This window comes from Panthera pardus, unplaced genomic scaffold, assembly GCF_024362965.1.
Source record: "Panthera pardus isolate Hobbes unplaced genomic scaffold, ASM2436296v1 HiC_scaffold_7, whole genome shotgun sequence".
NCBI lineage: Eukaryota > Metazoa > Chordata > Mammalia > Carnivora > Felidae > Panthera > Panthera pardus.
Genome location: NW_026527002.1, coordinates 69756029 through 69781572, shown reverse-complemented (window position 1 = coordinate 69781572; position 25544 = coordinate 69756029). Strand labels below are relative to the sequence as shown.

Genomic DNA, 25544 nt, shown 5'->3' with positions numbered 1-25544 from the left:
CTGGAGCACCTGGGTGGCTCAGTCAGTTAAGCGTCTGACTTCGGCTCAGGTCATGATCTCATGGTTCATAGTTCGAGCCCTGCATAGGGCCCTGTGCTCAGAGCCTGGAGCCTGCTTCGGATTCTGTGTCCCCCTCTCTCTCTGCCCTTCCCCACTCATTCTCTCTCTCCCAAAAATAAAAAAAAAAAACATTAAAAAAGTAATAAACAAATAAACTTAAAAAAAATTATATTCCTTTTCTCTTGCAGTGAGGGTGAAGGCCGGGGTACATGGCCAAAGGAAGAAGGAACAAGAGACCATGAAGGTAGCAGACAATCTGGGATAGACTATGGAGGAACCCACATGCCCTGGCCAGGAGTGTGCACTTTATCCTGAAACAATGTAGGGAGTCAATGAAGGAAGGTGGGCAGAATTGTCTTATTCTTTTTAATTAAAAAAATTTTTTTAATGTATTTACTTATTTTGAGAGAGAAAGAGAGAGAGAGCACAAGTGGGGCAGGAACAGAAAGAGAGGGAGAGAACGAATCCCAAGCAGGCCCTGCACTGTCAGCATAGAGCCCGGTGCAGGGCTCGAACTCACAAACCCCGAGATCCTGACCTGAGCTGAAGTCAAGAGTTGGATGCTTAACCGACTGAGCCACCCAGGCGCCCCGGTTCAGATTTGATTTTTAAAAAGTCATTCTATCTGCAGTGTCTACACTGGAGGCAACGGGACTGAAGGGGAAACTGTTACTATGACTCCCAAGTGTCACCAATGGCGAGGTTATAACAACAGACAAAGGAACTTGCTCTAAGTGGTGGAGGCTGAAGTCTGGCATGAAACTTCCATGCGGCACTTACCTGGCCTGCTGGCCTCCTTGAACATTTGCTCTTTATCTGTAAAACAAGAATAATAATAGTACCTATTTTGAAGAGTTGGTATGAAGGTAAAAATGAGACCTTACACCCAAAGAGCTTAGTGCCTGGCTCACAGCGTATGTTCAATAAACGTTAGCTATTCTTAACGTTCAGGAATTACTGACAAGACTTGGTGACGAGAGTTGCCAGGGTAGACTACATTGCTAAGAAGGAGAGATCCCCAAACGCACCTTTTCTCATGAAAGTCCGAGCCGAGTGTCTCTGACTGGCAGACAGCTCTCCTCACATGGCGATTTAGGTCCCCGCGTGGCTCCACTGTCACCATCAGGCCCGGGGGTCAGATCGTGACTGATAGGATCCCTACGTGGTTCATCACAGGGGCCTCCAGTTATCCCGGGACCCAACACACCCCATCCAGCTCCCAGCCCCTTATCCTCGGGTCGCATGTCTCCTCAGCAGCAGATTGTGGCGGCAATTACAGCCGTGTGCCTCTGTTTATCTTCTGAGTTGTTCTGTAGAAACAAATGTCTATGACGAATAAACAAAACACCAGACCAAATAACCTTGCTGTTCTCTTCATCCAGCCTAGGGGGTGAGGGGGGTGCGGGGCGGGGCGGGAAAGAGGCCCATCTACTTACTAAGAACCTTGCACGTGGGCGTGGGCACAGCACGCCTGTCCCCACTCCGTTGGTGAGAACCAGTCACATGGCCACAGCTAGCTCCAAGGGATGCTAGGAAATGTAGTCACCGGCTGCTCAGCCACTTCTGTCTCCACCCGACTTCCTGGGTCTCAGCACTGTCGGCTGCTACCGCAGGCTGGAAAGGTCTTCGTTGTGGGGGGTGTCCTGAGCACAGCAGGATGTTGGGTAGCATCCCTGGCTTCTACGAGCCAGACGCTAGTCACACATGCGTACACACACAGGTCATGACAGCCAAACACCGTCTCCAGGCATCGCCAAGTATCTTGGGTGGGGCGGGGGGTGGGGGGTGGTGGCAAAAGTGCCCCTGGATAAGAACCACTGCTCTACAAAGGAAGAGGAGAAGAGATTGGGGGCGGGGGGGGGGGGCAGTTGGCCAAGTCTGCGGGAGAGAAAACTCAAGCTAATTAATGGCTTAGCTTGATTTTGGTCTCCACTAGAATGTGAGCTCCCTGAAGGCAGGGGTCTTGTCTATTTTGTTCACTGCAGAAATCCCGCCCCACCCCCACACCCCCTCGTCTGCACCTGGAGCAGTGCCCGAACTAGCAGGCGTTCCGTACCAATGTGCGCTGTGGACGGGAGCAGCCTTCACCATCCAAACATATCTTGAATGCTTTCCAAGAACCCAGCGCTGTGCTTATAAAGGACGCCCTCTCTCCTTGTGTCAGGAAATATTAATAATAATGAGAATAATAATTTTAAGAGGCCAGATGCAATGGAAGGAAATCCCATGGGGTCTTCCCACCCCCGCCCCGCCTCGGGAGAGGCTGAGAATCTGGAAATAAGAAAAGAGAGTCCAGACCGGGCTACTGCTCCACTGCTGCCGAGTTCATCCTCCCGAGAGGCCTCCCGATGTCCGAGCTTTACAGGTCCCCCTGCTCTGCCCGTTGCCAAGTCACTGCATTCTCTGACAGAAGACCCGATGATGCCAGAGGCAGCCACCCGCAATCCTTCGTCCGTTAAGTGAGGCTCCGTGGGGTTTCAAGTCTCCCCTTCACTTCGGAGGCCCCGTTCCTTCTTTGAAGCGCCTCCCCTCCTCCTAGCTCTGACATCTCTGTCAACATCACAGGGCGAAAGATGCAATGACATTATGGTTGCCGCAGATTAATCTAATGGCTGTATTGATTTCCCGGTCACATCTGCTCCAAAAGAGCTGCAGAGAATCAGCCCCTCAGGGTCTGGAAAGATAAAAGAAGAGAAACATAAGTGGGCCTTTTTTTTTTTTCCTTTCGAGAAATAATAACTACAAACAAATTAGTGTTTGAGTCCATGTTACAGGAGACCACGAAATACAAGCACAGTGGCCGAGGCATGTAATGTGTGATGCAGAAGAAACTGATTGCCAAAGTAGCCTGAAAAAAACCCCTGCAAGTGATTCAGGCAGGGCCATTAAAGCGGCAGTCAGATTGTATAGGTAATGAAAAGATACCAGCGATGTGAAATTAAGATCTCTGAGCCACAATTCCCTTGCCTGGAACAGGGACTGGTGATATCTATTCTGCAGGATTATTGTGAAGAATAAAGGAGTCAAATGAGAAAACATCATGCAAAATCTCTGTCACATATTGAAATATCAATTAATACTATTTTTGTTTCACAGGAGTCAAGAAAAGTGAACACCCAGGATCTATGCGTGGTTTTAGGTAGGACAATTGATGAGAAGAAGTTAACGTTAGGACAACGTCAGAACAACCTTCCATAAATAGTATTAGGGGAAAAATGTCTATAAAATCATTTGCAGTTCCTCCCTGACATAAACAGGCAACAGCCCATGTGTCCCCCTAAGGGGTCTCATGGGATGGATGCCAGATTCAGCCTTTCCAGATCCCAACATTGGCAGTAAGGCCACTCCCAGCACACAAAGTGCTATCCTAGCATGCCCCAGAGCAAGCAAACTTCCCACCCTGCCACCTCCAAGGAGCCAAAGAGCCCAGCGATTACAGGAGGTGAGGTAGAAAGGAGACAGATTCAGTTCTAGAGCCACCTTGCAAAGCAAGACCAGATGTCAGCGGCCAAAGAAATCAGATTCATGAAAGAAGGCCTGAGGGACTGTTTTGGCCAAAGGCTGCAATCCACAGCATTGGCTTAGTGCGACAATCATTTTGACTCCAATTCTTCATCTCTAAGTGTTGGCCAATGGGGAAGGACCTCTTCCTTTCTCCCTCCCTCCCCCGCTTCTTCCCTTCCTCTCCTTTTCTTTCCCTTCCTCCCTGATTCCCAGGCACTGGGGTTCCAGGACACCATGAGACATACACTCTGGACTAGGTCAGCAGATACGGCAGTTGAGAAGTCTTTGGTGACTCTCGGAACGGTCCAAGGAACACGGGTGCAAATGGCATCCTCTTGTGCTTTTCAGAAGACAGCCCCACTGGTCACCTTTAACTTTGGTCAAACAGGACCAGGGAAAGCTTTCTGGTTCAGAAAGTGGCAAACATCCAGATATGCTGATTAAAAGTGGCTCTCCCCCAATCACAACCTCTAGGCGCTAGGAATGCAGGGTGATTTGGTTTCATGTAAGAGAATAGAGTCCTAGGTGAGCACCTACAATATCCTAGGCATTGGGGACAGATTCAGAGATGCGTGGCATTCAAGTATTCATTCAGTAATATTGATCAAGCTCCTACTATGTGGCAGGCATATTAGGACCTGGGTTCAGGGAAGTAAATCCAGTGGGGAAAAGGACATTTTTTTCTGCTTTCAAGTTATTCAGAGAGCTACAGAAGAATTAATAACTTAAAACTAGGAGTTGTAAATCCAGTAGGAATGGCAAGGAAGGGCTGACTGAAATGAGTCTACAGGGTGAGCAGTTGTGATTCAGCAAAAACTTTGCGAATGAATGAATGAATGAGTGACTAGGTATGAATGAATGAACAGGTCAAAGATAGGGACCTCCAGGAAGAAGAATCATCCAGCACAAAAGCACGGGTGCATGCGAGACCATCAAAATCGTCAGCAAATAAGAACAGCAGGTGTGTGAGAAGGTTGCAAAGAGTAATGATGATGACAGAAAGATGACTGGCATTTCTTGAGTGTTTTCCAGGTACCTGACACTGTTCGAAGGGCCTCCGGTGCATTCTTTCATTGACTAGGCATTAGACTATTAGCCCCACTGCACACATGGGAAAACTGAGGTACAGTGAAGCTAACAAATTGCCCGGAGTCACACAACCCACAGGTGGTGGAGCTGGGACTCAAACCAGTGCCAGAGTCGTCACTCTTCACCTCTGGATCTTGGGGAGGGCTTTGCGCATCCCAGGGAGGTTTCTAGATTCAGTCTTGCGGGTGATGAAGAAGCCCATAAAGGATGCCACACTGCCCTTCCCCTCGAACATCTCACGTTCTACAAGGAAAGCTGGGCATGGCAGAGGCCTTTGGAGTCTACAGACGCCGTGGCAGGCGCTGCACTGTGGGCACAGACGGGGAGGTGTGTCTATGCCTCTGCTCCGGAATGAGGGCAAGTTGAGCACTCACTGGACTGATGGAAGAACGCTTCATGGAGCTTCATTTGAGTTGAGTCTGGAGGGAAGGCAGGGAGCTCAGGCAGATGTCACAGTATGTACAAAGGCACGACAGCTGGAAATTGCAGATGTTTGGGGCAGTCGCACTTGGAGCGCTCCGGAGCAGTGGGGACAGAGTGGCAGGAGCGTCACGTTCTTCACTTGGACGGAGCCTGTCTGAAGCCCTGGGTCAAGGGTTCGGGCACTGAAGGAGCAGTGGCCAAGGGGGCTCCAAATACTGAAGACGGCGGCCCTGCATCGATTGCTTAAGATAGTAGCAGTGAAACTCATGCAAGAAACCCTGGAAAACACGCTGGGAGCTTTCAAAGCGCTGGACAGCTGTTCCGCTGAGCACCCGGCCCTCTACGAGGGTGAAGGCGAATGGCCCCAGAATGGGCCGACGGACCCAAGAAATGTCTCTTTCCGCTTTTCTTTTTTCAATTTTTATGAGGAAAAAAATCCCTTGACACTGGCTAATATGAGAAAGTGCAGCAAAAGCACCTGAACCAGGGAGAAGGCAAGAGATGAAGGGGGAAAGCATCTGAGACCAAGGACCAGCCTCGCCCTGACCAGCAGCCTGCTAGGCATACCGCCTCTTTTTCCTGGGAAGACTGCATTTCCCAGCCGACCCTGCGGGTGTTTCGGGCCATGTAACTGAGTTTGGGCCAATGGACCTGGAGCCAAAGGCAGGAAGGCCACTTCCAGGCCTGGCCCTTTAAAACATCCCACATGACCCTCTGCCCTCTTTCCCCTTCCAAGGTGACCTTGGGGGAACCACATGCTCCAGTCAGTGCAAGAACAGGAGAGTCAGCTCGGTCTGGTAGGACTGTGACTTGAGCAAGAAATGTATTTCATTTGTTAATCCGCTAACACTTCAGGGGGTCCCCCATGGCTGCAACCATGATTCTCCAGTGGTTCTAAAGCGTGGTCCACAGACCTGCAGTCAGCTTCCTCGAAGAACTTGTTTGAGACACAAATTCTCCAGCCCCATCCTAGACCTACCAGTGAGAAACTCTGTGCATGGACCCAGAGATTCAGGTGATGGTGATGCGGCCAAAATAAGGACCAGTAGCTCACTCTAATATGCTACTGTGTGGCCTTCATTTCTGAGCCTCAGTTACCCCTTCTGTTCCATAGGAACAGAACCCTTGCTGGGTTCAAATGATACCACATAATGGGATGTATATAAAGAATCCAGCTCAGTAGCCCACACACGGTCAATGCACACTCTTCTCTCTCTTCCTTTCTGCCTGGAGCCAGGGCCTTGGGAGAGCCAGAGAAATAGAAGGGAGGATTCCCGCCTTCTGGGGAAAAGGGGGGGGACCCTCCAAGATGGCCCCCCCTGATCCTGCCTTCCAGGGCTCAAGCCCTGTGTAATTCTCTTCAGTGTGTGTGGGCTGGACATAGTGACTCTGTCTAACGAACAGACTACACTACAGCCCTGCCCCCTTGGAGGTTCAAGGGAAGAAGTCTTTCCTCCTTGGAGCATCTCGTGACTCCAGACATTCCCCAGATTGTGGCTACACTGCTCCAGCCTCTGCCTCTGTCTTCACATGGCCTTCTCTTCTCCCTTGTCTTCCCCTCTTCTGTCTCTTGTAAGGATGCTCGTCATTGGGTTTAGGACTACCCAGGTGACCCAGGATGATCTCAAGATCTTTCACTTAATTACATCTGCAAACATCCTTTTTACACATGAGCCCACACTCATAGATTCTGGGATGTGGACATATCTTTTTGGAAGTCACCATTCAACCCACGACACGGCTCAAAGACACGGATGTTGTTCAACATTATATTCCCCTAACGAGACACCTAATGGAGTGCTTGACCAAAAGTCGAAATTTGGCACAATTCTGTTGAACAGAAAGGCATCAGAGCATGGCATTTGAGTGACTGGGCTTTAGAATTAGCTACACCTCAACCACTTACAAACGATGTGACGTTAGGCAAATCATTTAACCTCTCTGAACCTCGGTTTCCTCCTGTGGACATTTTAATTATACCTATCTCATGAGACTATTGTGAGCACGAAGCTAGGAAGTGCAAAGCAGCCCCACGTGGCACCTACTAGGGATACGACGTGCAGACACGGTACCTGGCACGTCGGGGGCCCTCGGCGAGGGCTCGCCACTCTGACTAGCCTGTTGATGATTGTAGCTGCTCTGGTTTCTGCCCTCACAAAACCCCCCAGACACTTGCTCTGACTGCCACAGGGGCCCCTTCCCCTTCTTGGGGTCCCTGGGGCACCCGGGAGCCCTTCTTTGAGACAGCTGTGGACAAGGATCCCAGCCCTGCCCACCCCCCCCAATGGGCCTCCTCCCTCCCCACTGCCTGGCTCACCTCCTCTAGGGACGCGTCCCAGAGCAGGGCTGGCAGCAAGCCTGCCTGGGCCCCTCATTGTTATTCCTGGCACGAGCTAACCCTGCCAGCATCCTCAGAGGCCCATAAAATTGCCCACAGTTTGTCTTTCATCAGAGCAGCTCAAAGCCCCGTGGCATCCTCCAGAGGAGACAGTGTCCCAACTGGGTTCTGGGAGCCGGCTACTTCCCAGGATGGTCTGGTATGTGCGAAGCAGAGGGAGCGAGTGTGAACTGAAATAACCCAGCCGGGCACTGGCTTGAGGACGGCACGCTTCCAGGCTGCCAGGGAGATACAAGGATTTGTGTGGAGAGGAGAGACGCTTTCTGGGCTCTTCTGGATGTCAGTGCCCTGAGTCACACACGAGTGGGTCTGCAGCCCCACTCTGCTACTGGGTATAGCTGTGTGACTCTGGGCATTTCGCTTAACTTCTCTGTGCGTCAGTCTCTGCCTCTCTAAAACAAAGCGGAGGTAATAACATCCACTTCACAGGGGTCCGGGAGGATTCAAAGGATCATGCAGGCAGAGACGGCAGCTCATGTATCTCACAGAGGGCTTGTACCCAGAACCTGTTGAGAACTCCCGCGTGTCGACAGGACGGGCAGACTCCCTCCCCAAGTGCAAAAACAGCTCAAACAGACCCTTCACAAAAGGAGATATACACAGTAAGTTCATAACAAGGTGCTCGATGCAACTGAGTCATCGGCAAAATGCGAACGACAACAACGAGATACCATTTCCAGCCACCAAGCAGGGCGGCCAAAGCAAAAAAGACTGTCAACACCAAGTGTCGGTGACAGTATGAACAACTGGAACCCTCAGGCACTCATGGGCGGGAGTACAGTAGTGATACAGCCCCTCGGAAAAACAGTTTGGCAGCTGCTTAGAAAACTGAAAATACACTTAACATATGACCCAACAATTCCACTCCTAGGTATTTCCCCAAGACACACGTCTACACACAGCCATGTGCGTGAAAGCTCATAGCAGGCTTCCTCAGAATCACCCCAAACTGAAAACAGCCCAAATGTCCATCGATAGATGAAGGCATACACAGGGTTTGTGTGTATCCAGACAACGGGACAGTGGCCAGCAACAGAAAGGAACAGCCATGGGCCTACCCGGACGAATATCATAAGCACTCCACGAGCGAAGGAAGTCAGACATGAAAGAGAAGGACTTCCTTCAAAAATTCTAGAACTGAGCAATGAACCTGCAGCATCCGTGGTGACAGAAATCAGAACAGTGGTTGTCTTCATGTGAGGGTGGTAGGAGACTGAGCGGAAGAAGCTCGAGGACATTTCTGGAAGGATGGACATATCCTATATTTGTATTTGGGGGTAACGGGTGGGTACTTGGGGGTGACGGATGGGTACGTGAGTCTATACATTTGTCAAAACTCACCAAACTCGGCACTTAAGACCTTTGCATTTTGTTGTATGTAAATTATATCTCAATAGAAAAGAGAGGAGGGACACCTGGCTGGCTCAGTTGGTAGAGCATGAGACTCTTGATCTCGGGGTCGTGAGTTCAAGCCCCACATTGGGCCTAGAGCTTACTTGACAGGAGAGGAAAGGAAAGGAGAGGAGAAGAGAGGAGAGGAGAGGAGGGGAGGGGAGAGGAGAGGAGAGGAGATGAGGGGAGGGGAGGGGAGGGGAGGGGAGAGGAGAGGGGAGGGGAAAGGAGAGGAGAGGGGAGGGGAAGGGAGGAGAGGAGAGGAGAGGGGAGGGAGAGGGAGGAGAGGAGAGGAGAGGAGAGGGGAGGGAGAGGGGGAGGGGAGGGAGAAAGGGGGGGAGGGGAAGGAGAGGAGAGGAGAGGGAGAAGGGGAGGGGAGGGGGAAAGGGAGGGGAGGGGGAAGGAGAGGAGAGGAGAAGGGGGGAGAGGAGAGGAGAGGGGAGGGAGAAAGGGAGGGGAGGGGGAAAGGGAGGGGAGGGGGAAAGGGAGGGGAGGGGGGAGGAGAGGAGAGGAGGGGAGGGGAGGGGAGAGGAGAGGAGAGGGGAGAGGAGAGGAGAGGGGAGGGGAAGGGAGGAGAGGAGAGGAGAGGAGAGGGGAGGGAGAGGGAGGAGAGGAGAGGAGAGGAGAGGGGAGGGAGAGGGGGAGGGGAGGGAGAAAGGGGGGGAGGGGAAGGAGAGGAGAGGAGAGGAGAGGGGAGGGGAGGGGAGGAGAGGAGAGGAGAGGGGAGGGGAGGGGAGGGGAGGGGAGGAGAGGAGAGGAGAGGAGAGGAGAGGGGAGGGAGAGGGAGCAGAGGAGAGGAGAGGAGAGGGGAGGGAGAGGGGGAGGGGAGGGAGAAAGGGGGGGAGGGGAAGGAGAGGAGAGGAGAGGAGAGGGGAGGGGAGGGGAGGGGAGAAGAGAAGAGAAGAGAAGAGAAGAGAAGAGAAGAGAAGAGAAGAGAAGAGAAGAGAAAAAAGAAACGATTGAAAGGATTATATATATAGAATGCTCAGCAAGGGGGCCAAGCTTATAGACAGAAGTCAGTAAATGTCAGCTACTATCAGAAAATGGCAAAACACAAGTAAAAAGCATATACGTGACCACATGTTGGGAGTCCAGAGTGCTATCTGGATTCTGACCCAAACCAGTCTTGTCCCCTCTCAAGGACATGACAAAACTCACTGCTGTTGGAGCCGCGGAGCTGGGCAGGGGGGTGGGGCCGGGGGTGGTAACTTTGGGGAGCGGTTGAGAACAGGCATACGAACAATGAAGATGCACGGATGCCTCAGTGGGTCCACAGTGTGAACTGCCACATCAAGGGTTTCAAAGATGCCCAAAGCAGCCGTGCCGAGGAGACCGGCCTGGCTGCCGGGGCGGCAGGCTTTCAGAGACAGGACAGCTTCCAACGAAAGGGAACTGGCTGGGGCCCACTGTCCCCGTACTGCTATGTAATCCCAGGCCACCTTGCCTCCTTCCTGAGCTTCCCTGGAGGGCTCCTCCTGCATCCCTCACTCTTTCTGGAAAGTTCCATCTGCAGAACGTGCCGTGGCTGGCAAGAAGACATTGCTCCCAGCAAGGCACCTTGTCCATTCCACTTCATCGGAGGCCCCTCGCCGGACGCGGATCTGCAGCGGTACCTGGGCTCAGCCTGGGGTGCCGCTTACTCGGCTCCGGGGAGCCCCGTCTGTCACATGGGGCCCAGGCCAAACGAGGGGCTCCCCTACCCCGTGGCTCTGAGGTTCCTGCGGCGTGGCTGTCAGCCTCCCACCTTCTCCCGCCGTGGCCTGGGTCCCCTCCCCAAAGTCACGGGGACAGCAGCGGACCGATGCCAAGACCTACGGGCGGGGCCTCCCTGGTGGCGCACTGCCCGGCTCCCGCGGTCCACCCTTCATTCCTCCGTGGCCGGCCCAGCCTCGGCAGCCTCAGAGATGCTGCGTTTGCATAAAGTGATTGCCCACAGTGCCTCTTCAAGAGAACACTTCGCGTCTGAAGATTATAGCAACAGAAGAAGGAAAAAGTAAGATTTCCCTATCATCCGCTACCAAACAGGGCTGCCGGTTGGAAAATGGCCCACATTTGGGGTGCAAATCATGCGAAGACCTTAGGAGCCTCTGGGGAAGGCATCTTTGTGGAAAGGAGTAAAAGTACCACCGTCTGGGTTCTCATCAAAAGACTTTGTTTCTACCGGTCAATCAAGAGCCAGAGCCAACGGCACTGAATTGCTGAACTCAGAGTAAGCATTTGGGGGGGGGGGGGGGGGTTTGTTGAAGGGGAAGAGAACTACCATTTCGCGTCCGCCTATGACGTGCTAGGTGCCCAGGGCTGGCTACGTAATCAGCAAGGCCCATCCAGTGCAAAGTGAAAACGCAGGGTCTCTTGTTCCAACTGGAAGAAGCAAAGCTTTTTACTTTATTCTGCAACCTCTGTCCTAATCTGTTGTGAACTGTTTGTTTGCTATTTAAAATCTTTTTTTTTTCTTTTTTTTATTCTATTTATCCTGAGAGAGCACGCAAGCCGGGTAGGGGCAGAGAGAGAACCCCAAGCAGGCTCCACACTGTCAGCACAGAGCCCGATGCTGGGCTCAAACTCATGAACCATGAGAACATGACCTGAGCCGAAATCAAGAGTCGGACGCTCAACAAACTGAGCCCCCCAGGCGCTCCTGTTTGCTGTTTAATGTCAAGTTCGGGAATGCTTTTGGGGTGCGTGCAGCCCCTCACAGATGCCCACAGCCCCGTCCCGCCACCTGCCCCTTTGCATGCCTGGACCCCAGTCCCCAGCAGGAGCAGAGGGTAGGTGCCAGAGGTGGCAAGGGAAGGGAGGGGACAGCCAGGAACCCATCCGAGGAGGCAAGAAGGTGATAGGAGGCAGGACTTTACGTCCCAAGCACAAATTCAGATACAAGTATTCAGAATTTCAAGACAGCTATGGCAGACCATTCAACTCACTCGGAGAACCTACCCCCCCCCCCCATTTCTGCCAGCCAGAATAGCTGAAGGCTATGACCCTGCTAGCCAACATGGGGTCAGGGCCTTGGCAAAGTTACTCACCTTCCCCGTTTATAAAATGAGGATAGGAAGAGCACTCCTACATCAGGCTCATTTGAGAATCAGTTGACCTAATAACGATGGCCAACTCTGAGATAACACTCGCCATGTGGCCCCCACTATTTCATGTGCTTTACAAATATGAACATTTTCAACCCTCATAACAAGCCAGTAGATGGGTTTGCACTTTACAAAAGAAAAACCTGAGGGCGCCTGGGTGGCTCAGTCAGTTAAGCGTCCGACTCTTAATTTGGGGTCAGATCGTGATCCCATAGCTTGTGAGTTCAAGTCCTGAAGTAGGCTCTGTGCTGACAGTACAAAGCCTGCTTGGGATTCTCTCTCTCTCTCTCTCTCCCTCTCTCTCTGACCCTCCCCAAGCTCGCTCACTCTTTCTCTCTCTCAAAATAAATAAGTAAGCTTAAAAAAAAAAACACAATTAAGGCACAGAGAAGTAAAGCAACTTGCGCATACCCACACAGCTGGTAAAGGGGTAAGTGTCATGGCCAAGATTTGAGCACATCTGCCGAGCTCCAGAGTCTGCCTCTGGGCCAATGCCACACAGCTCGGCCCCTAGAAAGCCGTGGACGCTGGTTCTGGCTTCGTTTTGGGTCATCCTCACAATGAGCCAATGAGGTAGGTTTTAGAGGAGAACAGGGAGGTGAAGAAACCTGTCCCAGCAGGACTGGCTCCAGGAAAGAAGAGGCTGTGAACTGCAGGAGTGGAGAGAGATGGGGAAGGGGGGCCTCTGACAGCAGGGACCTGCATGGATGCCTTGGACCTGCATGGATGACTAGACCATGGGCTCCAGGAATAAGTGGAAGGTTTGATTTGGAGGGACATGGGAGAATGGTGGCTGCAGCCCCAGGGTGCTAACGTCCTAGGTTATCAGGGCAGGACAGCTGCTCAAAGATCACTGAATCTGAGTTTTAATTTTATGGTTGGGGAAACCGAGGCTGGAGGAGAGAAATGGCCAGTCTAATGCCCAGAGTCAGGAAGTAGAGTGCTGGGAGCAGATGACCCCCCCAGCCAGAGTGCTTGGCAGGTCAGTGGAGCGTCCTGAGCGCCTATCAAGGGTCCCAGGTCCATAAACCCCTCCCAACAGGCTCCTGGATGACCCTTGATACCACAGTCCCAGGCACAGCCGAATCCTTATAAAATAAAACTCCTCGCTATCAATAACGCAATTTCTGACTAGGGTCACTTTCATCGTTTGTAAATTTAGAGGAAAAAACACAAACCCCACTAGCTTGGAAGTCAGACAGACCCAGGTTTGAAAAGGGCTCTACCACTTACTGACTGTGTGATCTTAGGCAAATTACTTAACCTTTCTGAGTTTCAGTTACCTCATCAGTAAAATAGCTCTGAAGTGAGATCACTTCATGGCAAACATAGATTTCTGGAACAGATTACATGGAAAGGAAAGGAGGCTACAGACTGTAACACTTCCCTGCTGTGCACAGCCGGCACATTGTAGGTGCTCAATAAAGGCCATTCTGAATTCATTAGAGGCCAAGCCTCCAAGTTCATGGGCCAGACAAGTCTCGGAAGAGATGTCAATTCTAGAACCACCTAAAAGCACCTACCAGACATCTCCATCTAAAGCCCAAGAAGGGAAAATACCACAGGATTTGGAGAGGTCTGAAATAGGGCTCGGAGACAAGACTGGGAGGTCCCGGTGATGGGCGGCTGGGAGGGAGGTTGAGGAGGAGGGTAAGTGCGAAAGAACTTGTATTTTTGGAGGTGTTTCTTCTATTTAAGGTGTTGCTAACCCCCTGGTTAAACTCATTTTTGATTCTTGGCAGGAAAACACATTCAGGCTAAGCAGTGAGAACAGACCCTAGCTGGGAAAGTACTCACCGACTCTCAAGTCTCTCTTGTTTTACTGCAACTGACTTGGGTTGAACAACTCGATTTGAATAATTGCACTTTGAGGATTTCTAGGGGAAGTACCCAGGGTCATCTTCTGACTGGAGATTCTATGACACGAACTAATTCTGTAAGTCTGGAAGATTCCCCTGGACTGCAATGCATGCGTCCTACAAATACTTTATTGCCCACCCAGTGTGTGCAGATGCTGTGTTAGAGACTGAGGACACGCAGGGAGCAATATGGACACGGCAGAGGGCTTATGAGCACCAGGGGAAGCTTGCAAAACAGAATCACACACGGTAATAAGCACCTGATGGAAGAATGGTAAAATGTGCCCCGGTGGGTAACTCAACAAAGAGGTGACACTGAGGAGGAGACTGAAGGGTGGAGGGGAGTGTGTGGGTCTCCTGGGGTGGCCAAAGCTCCACAGACTGGGAGGCTTAAAACCATAGAACTTTATTCTGTCGCAGTTCCGGAGGATGAAGGTCTTGAATCAAGGTGTCCATGGGGCCATGCTCCCTCTGACTCCTGAAAGGCAAGGTCCTTCCTGGCCTCCCCTAGCCTTTGTGGTGGGCCAGCAACCTTACACACCACATGGCTTGCAGAAGCGTCCCCACCCATGTCTGCCCCTGCCTTCACACGGCCTTCTCCCCGTCTGTCCATCTCTCTTACAAAGACACCATGACTGGATTGGAGGCCATCTTGATCCAGAATGACTTCATCTAAACTGGATTATGTCCGCACAGACCCTATTTCCAAATAAGGTCACACTCACAGTTGCTGTGGGTCAGGACTCCAATATGTCTTCCTGGAGGACCCAGTTCTATGCAGTACAGAAAACAGCACAGGTAGGTGAGGAGTCAGCAAAGCCACGAGCTGGAGATGAGCTGGAGGGGCAGGAGATGGCCCCTTGGGGGACACAAAGAAGCCACTGTGAAGAGGGGAAAGTGGGTCCAGGAGACAGAGAGAAACTGTGGGGACTTCGCCAGCTCTTCACGCTCTGAGACGGGCACGCCTCTTCCAGCTCCTGCGCAAGTGGGCATCGAAGACCTTGACATACAGGCAGGGAATCACGGCCCCTGCATCTCCATTGTCTGAGGTACCACGCCGGTGACTGGCAGGCCACCCTGGGGAACTAAGAGTGAGGCAGAAACTTCCTGGCAATGATGTGCTCTCCAGTCTGGAAAACCAGAGGCGAAAAGTACCCCGTTGACTGTACATCACGGCTTGAGTGCATCTTGGCAGGCAGCCAGGGAAGCCAGAAAGTGTCCTCCTTTGCAAAAAACATGGCACCTCGGTTATATATATAAAATATATTTTGGTCTTTGAGAGATATATATACACACACGAACTTTTTATATATATCTTGATATACATGCTATGTCTATATATGATATACATGCTTGAAACTTTCAGCCATATATAAATATATAAAACACATATATTTTATCATATATATATTTACATATATATATATGTATGTGTATATATATACACATATACATATATATGTGTGTGTGTATATATATACACATATACATATATATGTGTGTGTGTATATATATACACATATACATATATATGTGTGTGTGTATATATATACACATATACATATATATGTGTGTGTGTATATATATACACATATACATATATATGTGTGTGTGTATATATATATACACATATATATATACGTATATATATATATACGTATACACATATATGTGTATATATATATAAAACCAAAAGGCTTTTGCTTGAAATAGAGGTTTATTTTCTGTGCCGGCTGTCTTTGGTCTAAGGTCATTCATTCATTCCACAAATATTTACAGAGTGCTACCATGTCACAGGTGGGGTTCTCAGTGGGGGCTAAGACAGAAATCCCTGCTCCCCCCACCCTGGAATTGAATCTCCAGCGAGATAAGGGGCACTAATGGATCAACTCACACAATCATGAGGCACGGTACAAGGTGCCAAGAACAACGGAGAAAAATAAAGGCAGGAAAGAGAAGAATGAGAGTTGCAGAGTGGTGGGGGGGGGGGGGTGGGTACGACGGTGAATGTGAAATAGTGGCCAGGGGAGGCCTGGCTGAGGTGGTAAGGCCAGAACAAAGGCCCGGAAGAGCTAAGGGAGTGAGCGGTGATGAGGGAGTCCAGCAAGAGCAAGCTGCTGAGCGGAGCTCGAGTGTCTGCGAGAGGGCAGGGGCAGGATGGCAGGTGGGATGAACAGGACAGAAGGAACGAGGGCACGGTCAGGGTAGCGGGGCTGGTTCACATGGGCCTCCCAGACCGTTGCAAGGCCCGTGGCTTTTACTCTGAACAGGATGGGAAGCCTGCGGGGGGGTTTGGAGCAGAAAGGTCATGTGCCCCAGCTTGATTTCCAAGGGTGACTCTGGCTGTTGCTGTGAGAACAGATTGTAGAGGGGCAAAGGGCAGACGCAGAGACCCGTCAGGGGCTGTCGTACTAATGCAGGCAAGAAATGATGGTGGCTGGGACCCAGGTAGGGGCTTTGGGGTGGTGAGAGGGCATGATATTCTGGGTATGGTTTGCTGATGGTCTGGATAGGATAGGTGAGTGATGGGGAGACCAAGGTTAACTGACTCCAAGGCTGAGCGACTGAAGAGTTGGCGTTGTCATTAACAAGGATGGAGAAGACCACAGAAAGGTGGACACGAAGCCAGGGGAATCAGAAGTCTGAGACGCTGGCGAGACTCTCCAGTCTGGAGAGTGTCTGCCTCTGCAGCCTCAGCAAGAGAAACACAGCATGTTGGTCGGGCCCTTGAGAGGCCTCTCCTGCCAGCCTTGACCTAGGGGCCTCCTGTACATCTTCAATTGCAGAGCGTTCTTGAGAGCATCCTTCCCAGGATGACCTGGGAAGAGCTCACAATTCAGCATCCCCCGGGGGAGTCATTCTCACACTCAGCACCTACTAAGTGCCAGGAGCATGTGATCTATGAATAAGACCCTACCACGTACTTACCACCATCACCATCTGAAAAAAAAGAGGAATGTAAGGTACAGAGCGCTAAGTAACCTGTCCACGGTCACACTAGAAGATGGCCGCTGTCTTCACTCTGCACACAGTGATTTCCAGCCAAGGTGGAGGGACTACTACCGGAAGGGCGGGTTTTGTCAAAGCCCGGCTGGTGCTGTGGGGAGGAGACCGGCTGGGGGTGATTTGAGAAGCTCTCTGTTCCTCTTGGCAGCTGTCTTTCCATTCTTACCCCTCCTGTGCCCCTGCGCTTAGGCTGTTGATCGAAAGGCACCACTCCACCTGCACAGCCCTGAAGTGCAATGTTTCCCCGGGGTTGCAACCCCACCTCTGGGCTGTCCTCCATGTTACTCTGAACCCAGGGGCTTCTTCTCCCCTTTCTCCCAGGAGGGGAGGATCTCAGCCGCAGTCCTTGGGCTACAAAGGGTCCAGGCCCGGTACCAGGAGTTAACTGCACCTCCCACGTGTGCACTCTTGACCCGAGGCCACGAATCCAGTTCCTCATGGGAGGGACAAGATGAGTGGAAGGAAGCAGAGACAAGAGGGCACAGGGATGCCGACGGAAGAGAGACTCAGTGGGAACAACTTCAGATCCAGCTCATGGAAAAGCGTCAGGACTCAGGGAGCAGGACAGAATAGGGTTCCAGGCCACTGCATGGGGCAGACAGAGGCAGCACAGCCTTGTCAGCCACACAGGAGATGAACTGTCTTGGGGGGTGGCCGGGAGGGGAGAGGAGGCGGGGGTACCAAACACCTGGTCACTGACTGTGGGTCAGAGGAAGACAGAAACTCATGCTGGCAGAGGGCGGTGTTTTCTGAAGTTCATCTCTGCGACAAGGGGTCCGGAATGGGATAGAGTATGGGCGAGTCCTAAAGCTTGTGCTAGGCAGTGTCCAGAAGAAAAATGGCACCATGATTAAAAAACCTGACTGTCTGGGTTTGAATCCTGGCTCTGCCATTTATTTAGATTCTCAGGCAAGTGAATTAACCTCTTATGCCTCAATTTCCCCCATCTCTACAAGGGACGAGAACCCCACCTGCCTCGGGGTTGGTAAGTGGCAAGAAATAACTCCAAGCCTGAAGCCCTGACACGGGGCCTGGTTCACACAGTTGGTCTTCCCGGCTAGTGTATCAGAGGACTATCTGGGCCAGGAGTCAGCAAGCCTTTTCTATAAAGGACCAGAGAGTCAGTGTTTTGGGCTTCGTCAGCCATATAGTCTCTGTTGTGCATTCTTTTTAAAATTTTCAACCCTTTGGAAATGTAAACACCATTCTCAGTCCAAGGTCCTTACAAAAACCGACCACTGACCAGATCTGGCCTGCAGACTGTAATTTCACATTCCCCGGTATAGATGGAGATTGAGCCTGGAGATCCAGATGTGGCTGGGGCCAGGGTCCTGTTGGCTGGTTTCCTGTACCTTACAGGGCTGGGCTAGGGGCAATGGTGGGAAGAGCCCTGGGCACAGGGGGAACAGCAGACTCAGTGATGAGAAGCCTGGACAGGTGATACAGAGGAAATGTGGTAGGACCGGGGACACGGGGAGGGCCAGGCAGGGCTGCTGTGTGCTCTCACTCTGAGCTTGGACCTCACCTGTTGGCATCATGGCATCACAGTCTAAGAGACACAGGAAGCCAGAGCCTCTGAGGACAGCAGGCACTGTGACATTCACAAGAGGGGACTGTTTATCCTCCCCAACATTTATGAACCATTTACCATGTTCCAGGCGCTGTTCTAAGCCATGAACAAGACAGAAGTGACCAGGCTCCACGCCTGGAAGTCCTGGCTGACTTTCTGCACCTTTACTTGCAAGGATGTACTTGTCTCATTGAACCCAGCCTTCATGGGTTCCTGGTCAGTCTCTTCCTTGGGGCATAGGGACCTGGAAGCCTGTTATTCTGTCTTTGTAGAGGGAAAGGAAGAAAAAGATCTGCTGACCATGAAGTGGTGACTAGACAATGACCCCGCCTTGTTCATCTGGTACCGTGGACAGGGAGCCCTTAGTATGTGGTACCCAGGAAGATCCTTCTCACTGCCCCCAAAATCAAAGTTGTAAGAGGCTCCTAACCGTGGGCCCTGACCATCTAAGGGAGCGGCAACATGTAGCAAAAAGCTGTTGACTATCTCTCTCCCAAACTGAGAAATAAAGGACTTATTATAAAAATAGCTGAGTAGTTACTATGTTTCAGGCGCTTGATCTCATTTAGTCTTCAGAACAACCTGATGTGGTGAAGTATCATTGTTGCCATTTTACAGATTGGAAAATTGACTCCAAGTGAAGGTCACTTGTTATTATGACGCCATAGTGAAGGTGTCCAAGGTCCCTCCATTCACAACAATGAAAAACCTATGCACTCTGTGCCCCAGACACAGTGACCTTCCTTTGGCTCCTGGCCAGCACTTCATCCCTTGGAACCAAGTAGTAAGTTGCATCTAGCACATTATCCTTATTTTATCTTGACTCTCCTCCTGTGAGGAGGCCTAGACTCATTGCAGGACACGTGGCCGATCCCTAATGAATACACCAGCAATTGATGGGTGGCTTGAGTTTCTTCTTACCCAGAAATGAGAGTAACACCACCTTACCCGTGAGAGCTGCAGGGCATTGAGAAGTCTATTCTGAGCATGCTGCAATAGCGTGGCAGAATTAAGGTGTCAAAGGAAAAACGAAGTACTTCAGAGAGGGCATGAAGAAAATGTATTTGAAGCCGGCTGCTGGTTTTCAACTTGTAACTGCCCACACGCCTGCAATCGGGGGTAAATGAAATCCAGCGGACAGGGTGGCCTCGACGTTCAGAGCAGGGGCCACAAGGATTTTCTGTAAAAAGCCAGATAGGATGTAGTTTAGCTTTCGCAAGGCCACAGGTTTCTCTCACAACGATGGAGCTCCATCGCTGCTGCGGGAGATCAGCTCTGGACAACAGGTAAGTGAATGGGTGTGGCCGCGTTCCAATAAAACTTTATTTACAACATCAGGCAGTGGGCCAGATTTGGCTTGTGGGCTGTAGCGTGCTGATTCCTGGTTCAGAGCAGACACAGCGTGTGACTATTTCATGCGAGCCGATGATGCGACAGGCACGCCACATACTTTCTCTCTTTTGAGTGGATGTCTTTTCAATAACAGGTGTTTGCTGTGTGCTCACCACAGGCCAGCCGCTGTTCTCGGCATAGGGTTTCAGTGCAGAAAAAGGCAAAACCCTGCTTACGTGATTAAAACCCTGTCTATGCCCCTCCCCAGGAGAAACCATCACCCCAACTTTCCAGAGGAAGGAAAGAAGCCCAGTGGGGACATCCCAGAGCTTGTGAGGAGCAGAGCTGGGCTTCCAGACCAGATCCCAAACCTCGGGTCTGGCCACGACTTTGTGCCATCCTGCAGTTCGGGACCAAGACCCTGGATTCCAGCCCAGAGGCTGCATCTGCTGAGCACTCTTCCCAAGCTGAGCTAACGTGTGGCTGTGGGCACCTATTGTGGGGCACTGGCCCAGCTTCCAGAAATGCCCCAAAGCAGAAACGATGGGGTGGAAACCACCAGCCTCTGGAAAATGCAAGAGAGGCAGCTCCCTAGGGCACCCCTACACGATGGCCCAGACGTCCCTGAGGACACAGGGGGGCTCTGACGGGGCCCCACCCTCAGCAGCCGCACAGACTGGCCTGGCCGGGGCGGCCGAAGGCCAGGGGACAGAGCCGATGAACACAGCCCTGCTGTCTGAAGGCCCGTCTGCGCAGGGCATGGTGGGAGCCGGCCTGCCGTCCTCTTTTTATGGTTTTATGTGGCTTGGACCCTGAAATAAAAGAGCTCTCTGTGGAAAGGAATGAAGATGGGAAAGGGAGAGAGAGGAGGGATGGACTTTTCTAGAGTTTCCGCTTGGTGCTAGGCACTTGAATTGAACACTTCATCCACACAGAGGGGTGGGTATACAGCGTTGCTCCTGTCTCACAGACCAGGGATTGGGCAAAGTCTTTTTGTAAAGGGCTGGGTAGTAAAAAATTGTGAGTTGTGGGCCATGTGGTGTCTGTCACACCTACTCAACTGTGCCTTAGAGAGTGCAAGCGAGGTATGCACCCCCTGTCGCCATAGAGACAATTCATCAAGGAACGAGCATGGCGGGCTGTCAATAAAATTCCATCTGTAGATACTCTGAATTTCCCATAGTTTTCATGTGTTAGGAAATAGCATTCTTCTTTTGAGTTTTTATTTTTCAAATGTAAAAATGAGGGGCGTCTGGGTGGCTCAGTCGGTTAAGCGTCCAACTTCGGCTCAGGTCACGATCTCACAGTTTGTGGGTTCGAGCCCTGTGTCCGGCTCTGTGCTGACAGCTCAGAGCCTGGAGCCGGTTTCAGATTCTGTGTCTCCCTCTCTCTCTGCCCCTCCCCAACTCGTGCTGTATCTCTGTCTCTCAAAAATAAAAATTAAAAAAAATAATTAAAAATATATAAATTAAATTAAATCAAATGTACATGCAAACATGTAAAGTTTTAAATGTAAACAACATTTGAAAACATAACAACCATTTTCAGTTTCTGGGCTGTACAAAAGCAGCAGTGGGTTGGAGGTCGCCCACAGGTCATAGTTTACTGACCCCTGTCTTACATGATGTCACTGCAGTGTGGGAAGATTCAGTTCATGCCTGGATCACATCCTTAAGTGGGTGACTCAGGAGTCTAACCCGGAACCTAGGTTTCCAAGCCACAAGTACAGAATTCCTAAGGACAGTACGGATGATAGCAAAAGTCTATCTGTTTTTGACAATTGCAAACAGAACCATAAAGGCATTCATTCATTCATTCGATCATTCGATCAATCATTCATTCACTGATCTTTTTAAATGTTCAGGACCATGAGGTAGGAGATGTTCACGTCAAGAGCCTCTTTTAAGCCTTATGACAACTCTTAAGAAGGCTGGCGACTTAACAATGGTCATTCCCATTTCACAGATGGGAGAACAGAGGTGCAGAGAGAAGCCCACATTCATTCCATTTTCCCAGCTGCCTGAGCCTGGTGGGGGTGAGACCTTTCCTTATGGAGCGTGGCAACAAATAAGTCACATACGTAAAACGAGAAGGCTGAAAAGTGGATTTTTAAGGTTGAAAAATATGCACAATTGTTCCAGATGCGGGGCCAGCGGGTGAAGCTCAGGGAGGGGTCCTTTGGGCCGAGCCACATTTTAGCCATCAGAGATGGGCACCTGGGCAGCAAGAAACAGAAAGGACAAGGTCCAAAGTGGGGAGATAGAAGGCTGTGTGGACGGCAAGGGACCTACCAGCTGCGCAAAAGGCACCACAGCCCCTGGGGAAGGGGGGTGGGTTGGCCAGAGGAAGGCCTGAGGCCCCTGCCCGGAAGACAGGATGAGCTGCAGGGCGCTGGGGACTCCTGGGGGCCATCTGCTCTGCTGTGACAATTCAGCAATGGCCAGAGCCTGAGGCTCTCAGTCTGCAGCCCCCTGGGGGCTGGGAGCAAGGCTGAGCCGCTGAGCCCCTCCCTGCAGCCCCGACAGGTGAGGTGGGGGCGGCCCGAGGCCCGAGGCAGTAGCGGCCACCACCGCCTGGCTGGAAGGCAGGCACGGGCTCAGCAAGAGGAGAGCTTGTGATATGTTCGCATGGGCTTTCCTATTGAACCATTCAAGTCTCCCAACCTGATGAAAGGTTGTATCTATTTTTAAAGGTTTGTACACATAAACCACGTGCTATGTTCTCTGCCAACAAGGAACTTGAAGCTTGGAGCAGCGATGCCCTGGCTGTTGGAGGCCAGGGGCCCTGTTCTTTGCTGCCTCCCGGTCCTCATGGCACCCCCCTCCGGTGTCTGAGAAACACCAGTGGGGGGCAGAGTTAGGAGGGCAGAGGAAGAGATGAAGGAAAAACAAGGGTCTTGAAGGCGCCGCGACCTTATTGCCTCCCTGGGGAGTAACAAATGTCGTGCTTTGGGAGGGAGTGGGTGAGCGGGCCACTGTGTGATGTGGGAATAGAGGATCACTCTGAGCGAAGGTCAGGCTTCTCCAAAGTGAGAAACAGCCTGAAGACGAGCGGTTCCCTCGACCACAGTGGCACAGGCCGTGCAGGCTGCCAAGGCAAACGCTGAACTTGGCCGGGCATGCGGGGTTGTATGACAATCTCAGCCCTGCCGGGTCACTCCGGAACACGAGGGCAACCTTCGTACCAGAAAAACAAACCCCTGACCGCCTGCCAGCCGGAGGAGTAAACAGAGGGGCGACCGCACCCCAGGGCCCCCCGAACATTGCTCCTTATCCTGCTGGGCTAATAATAACCACAGCAACCAACTCTCACGAGCACGGACACGTCAGGCTCGCGTGCTCAAAGCTTTAGGTGCATTATCTCTGAAGTCATCAGCAAAAGTCCCCGAGTAAGGTGATAAAACCATCCCATTTCAGAGATGGGGAATGTCAGGGTCAGGAACTTACCTTGGATCATCATGCCGTTCGACAGTTGAGCTGGGATAGGAACCCAGGCAACCTGATTCCAGGAGCCGCACCCAAGGTCTCCACGCTGTCAGCAGGCAATTGGACATGGTGCAGTGGCAACGAGGGTCTCAGAGCCTGGGATTACGTGGAGTCAGATCTCAGCTCCCCCGCTTCTAGCTGGAGCTGCGTGATTTCGGATTAACTCTGCTCAGTGTTGTCTCATGGGTAAAATGTGGAGCCTCGGGTCCTAGGGTGGTAATAAGGATGGGGGTGCAGGGTATAAGCAAAGCGGTTGCCAGTAGTTCCTCCATAATGTGTCTGGTCTCATGGGGCCCACAGCCTCTGCCAGAGTAGAGCGTGGGTCCTCCCTGAACCTCAGGCTTCTCTTCAGCTCCCATACAGGGTCACCCTCCCCTCCCGGGGTGTCCTCTCTATTCAGTAAACTCTCAAATAGGGTAGAAAAGCCTAACAAGTTACCCAAAGGCTACCAAAGAAACACATTCTCTGACCACCCAGCCTCAGGCTTCCCTCCCTCCCATCAAAGTCAGCCTTTAACTTCCCACCCCCCTCCATCCAGGGGGACAACAAGGGAAATGGAAAACGGGGGAGAGCCATCTGAGTCTTGGAGATGGCTAGTTCCGTAAATACAGAATTACCAAACTGTAGAAAGAATTTTCTTTCTTGCCTGAAAATCTCTCTCCGCTACTCCAGAAACCTCCAGGCCCCCCTCTCCCAGGAAGGGGCATGGGCGATGGAGATCCCTGCATGGAGCTGCATTTTAACATCATTGTTTTCCTTTGTCATCCTGAGTGTTGTACCATAGGTATTCTAAAAGCTTTATTCTTAGAGCGCCTGGAATCTGGCTTCAGCTCAGGTCATGAACTCATGATCAGTGAGTTCAAGGCCCGCATTGGGCTCTGCACCGGCAGTGTGCGGCCTGCTTGGGATTCCCTCTCTCCCCCCTCACTCTCTGCCCCTCCCCCAGTCATGCTGTCTCTGTCTCTCTCAAAATAAATAAAAATAAACTAAAAAAAAAAAAAGCAGTATTCTCCAAAGGCACCCAGATCTTCTCCAGTTTGTAAAAAAGGGTCCAGTGTGGGCATGTGCGCACACACACACACACACACAAACACACACACACACACAAGTTTCAAAGCTCTCTCTTTGGTCCTGGCATGCCAGGCTCTCTGAACTCATAAGTTCCCTGCCCTTCGTGAAATTATTTCCTAAATAGGTTTACAGATAGGACCATATTTCCTTCATCTTTTACCTTCCCTGTGGAAATTCTCATTTATCTGCGAATCTGTGTCACTGAGAAAGAGAGAGGGAGAAGGTAGGCAGGAATGACTATACTCTGATAGGTATGCACTTTTCCAGCTACGCCCCCCACCCTGCTTGGCAAGGTTGCCCATTAATTATCTGCATCCCTAGCACCCTGCAGATTCTGGGAGGGCAGGGGCAATGTTGAGTCCTTTATCCCGCGGCCTAGCACAGCAACTATGAAGATCAAGTCTCGGACCGATGTTTGCTGAACGCGTGCAGGGAGGGAAGAGAGAGGCCGTGGGAGAGAGAGTTTCAAGGGTGCACGGTTGCTCCACTCCCTTCCATGGGTTAATTCCCTGCCCTTGAGCAAATCTCTAGCCATCTTCTCCTGACCTCAGAGGTCCCTCTAGGGCTCTCAGCCTTTTCTTCTTAGTCGGGCCACTTGGAGAACAAGCTGGTACAGTGTCTGCCTCCCAGGGTCAGAGCCTGGCTGTGCCTTCTCAGCTCCTTGGACGTATGCCCTTGCCCTTCCCCCGGGAGCATTGCAGAATGAACACCGTCCACTCCCGGGCACAGTCCCGGGCCTTCACAAATAACATCTATGGAGCATCCAAACCTGCAGAGGACACATCCTCTCAAGTGCATTACACACTGTGCAAGACACAGCATTATCTACGACAGACCCTATGCTCGGCCATAAAATAGGTCTCTTATACATTTCAACGGACTGAAGTCACCCATCACTCAGAGAGGACAACGGGAATAAATCAGAAGTCAGCATGAGTCGATACAGGGAAAATCCCCCAAGTGTTTGAGGAGACTCTCCCAGTGCTTGACACGGGGCACGTCCTGAATAATTTCTGCCCTGGTATCTTCCTCCACCACAGTTTCAGTCCCTGTGCTGCCATGAACAGGGGAGGCCAACGTCATGGCTGCTGTCCCAAGCACGGCACTGGCTGTCTGGTCTGCACAATGAGCTGGGACTGCGATTCAACCTGGGAGCACCCTCTGAGCCCCTCGGCTTTTTCCAGATCCATCTTCAAACAGGAAGGTCTCTGCCTTGCTGCCAAATGGAGTGCACCCACCCACCCCTGCCCCACTTTCTCCTCTGAGGAGCCC

General features: G+C 51.5%; 1 long non-coding RNA gene across 30 annotated transcripts in view; it reads right to left on the bottom strand.

Annotated features, from left to right (window-relative positions):
• Nucleotides 1-25544, bottom strand: part of LOC109273131 (uncharacterized) — a 133497-nt gene that overhangs the window by 94533 nt on the left and 13420 nt on the right. For 18 of the 30 annotated variants that reach the window (XR_008420018.1, XR_008420021.1, XR_008420022.1 and 15 more), the window contains 7 exons: nucleotides 23163-23409; nucleotides 21847-21932; nucleotides 19333-19564; nucleotides 18340-18648; nucleotides 13747-15031; nucleotides 2359-2734; nucleotides 841-1882 (listed from right to left, as the gene is read on the bottom strand). This is a non-coding gene — a long non-coding RNA (uncharacterized LOC109273131). The remainder of the gene's footprint in view (nucleotides 1-840; nucleotides 1883-2358; nucleotides 2735-13746; nucleotides 15032-18339; nucleotides 18649-19332; nucleotides 19565-21846; nucleotides 21933-23162; nucleotides 23410-25544) is intronic. The other 12 variants (XR_008420026.1, XR_008420019.1, XR_008420028.1 and 9 more) reach the window with 12 other exon arrangements.